The sequence below is a fragment of the Tupaia chinensis genome, unplaced genomic scaffold (genome assembly GCF_000334495.1).
Source record: "Tupaia chinensis unplaced genomic scaffold, TupChi_1.0 Scaffold000214_1, whole genome shotgun sequence".
Taxonomy (NCBI): domain Eukaryota; kingdom Metazoa; phylum Chordata; class Mammalia; order Scandentia; family Tupaiidae; genus Tupaia; species Tupaia belangeri.
The window spans coordinates 1,955,591-1,957,486 of NW_006159689.1; the positions used below are offsets into that span (position 1 = coordinate 1,955,591).

Sequence of the window (1,896 nt, forward strand, 5' to 3'; positions counted from 1 at the left end):
GGCCTCCCGGCGTCCGCGTGGGCTGCGGGGAGCGAGGGGCGCTGCGAGGCCGCCGGGAGGGTGTTCCGGGCCGGGGCCGCCCCCGCCACGGCCGGCAGCCCTGGGTGTCGGTGGCCTTAGGGGACCCCTGTGCCGCAGCTCCCGCGAGTTGTCTCTTTCAGTCACTTTAATGTGTACAAGGACGGTAGCGAGCGCATCGGTGCAGTTTAAGAATGAAGCGAATACATACGTAACCCCGGCGTCTGCTTAGCAAAGAGCCTTACCGGAGTTCTGGAAGCTGTCCGCAATGCGCCCGCGTAGTTTTTCTGAAATGTAACTGAGATGGGAGCGAGATCTCTGAGCAGGTGGATAGGGTTAGTCCCCAGAACGGAGAGTGGGAGACAAGATTAAGTGCCTATAATCACGCCTTCGATACGAATCCTTTGCAATTCTAACTAGAAATCAATTATCAGCTCTCCACACTTGGTACAGAAAGCCACTTGCAGCCTGCCTGCGGTGAGAGCTAAAGCGACCACGTTCTGTAGCATTCCACGCCAGGAGTGTGGTCGCTCCTGGTCCGGAGAACAGAAGGCAGCTCCAACGCTATACTTTCCTGTTTCACCGTTTAGGACTGCTTGCTAACTAGGCTGGACACAAATTAAACACAGCCCTGAAAACACTGTGCAACTCGAGGGCCACAGTGAGCCTAAAACCCCGCAACACAAAACATCTGCACTGACATCTTAAGTCAGTGGTTTTTCCCATCTCCTAAAACAAAAATAGCTCACATATAGTTTGTTTATCAGGGCCTATTTAACTGGGTACTTCTTTACCTAGTGGGTGGCACATTTGGGCCCCTCTTCCACTTAGCTGGAAGCTTTGACTCTTTCCTAACAAACTGCTTACTATCCTCTCCGTTTTCTGGCGTCTAATGCTTCGTGAGCGTGAGACAGAGGACCTGGCCACCTTGTCCTGAATTCAACGCTGGCGCTGGGTCTCATCACCCAACCCCCCTGCATCATTACCAGCATACTTCATTGCTCAGTGTGAGGACTACTCCATATGCATGGGTCCCCAAACATTGTTTACTTTTGCAAGGCTTTTGGTCTTTATGTAAATGGAATATGAACACATACGGATATGCTCGACATGAACACTTAGATCTGTCCTGATACATTCAAGGCTTGCTCATTTTCACTGCTGTATAGACATTATCATTTACTCAGCAAAAATAAATATTGAATACACGTCCTATACCTGGCACTGTTGTAGATGCTGGAAGTTCACCAATAAGCAAAACCTCCATATACAAACAGCTTAAATTCTGGGAGAGTGAGAAGACAATAAACAGGAATAAATACGTTTTGAAGATAGTGATGAGTGGTGACAAGAAAAAGAAAGGGGAACAGGAGCCAGGGTGAGGAAGGAGGTAATGCAATTTTACAAAAAGTGGTAAAAAATCACTTGAGGTGACATTTGAATGAAGATCTGCAGAAGACAAGCGGGCCTCTTGAGTGTCTCTGGGAAGGCTTCCTGACCCAGTGAGAGGCACATCCAAATGCCCTGAGGTGGGGCATGCTGGCCGGCTCAGGGCACCGTAAGGGCACTGTCAGGGAAGCAAAAAGAAAAAAAGGGTGGCACCTCAGTGGCAAGGGGGCCAGAATGTGTAGGCTCTTAACTGGGTTTTATGTCACTAGATTTTATCCTAAGTGAGACCAAGACAGTTCTGAGCAGTGGAGCGTGACAGAGACAATCCTTGGTCAAATTTTAGTGGGGCTCCTCTGGGTCCTTTTTTTTTTTTTTTTTTAAACTGAGAGGGTTTTGCTATAGGGCACATGCACTCACCAGAAAGACAGACAGAAAACGAGAAATCACCCCCCAGGGGGGATGGTCACGCCACAATCCCTTCTCCTCCAT

The 1,896-nt window shown here is 49.2% G+C and overlaps 1 protein-coding gene across 1 annotated transcript in view; it reads right to left on the reverse strand.

The window, feature by feature from the left end:
- LOC102501932 (zinc finger protein 879) overlaps window positions 1–1,896 on the reverse strand; it is a 38,705-nt gene that overhangs the window by 17,374 nt on the left and 19,435 nt on the right. The gene's annotated exons all lie outside the window — the stretch shown is intronic.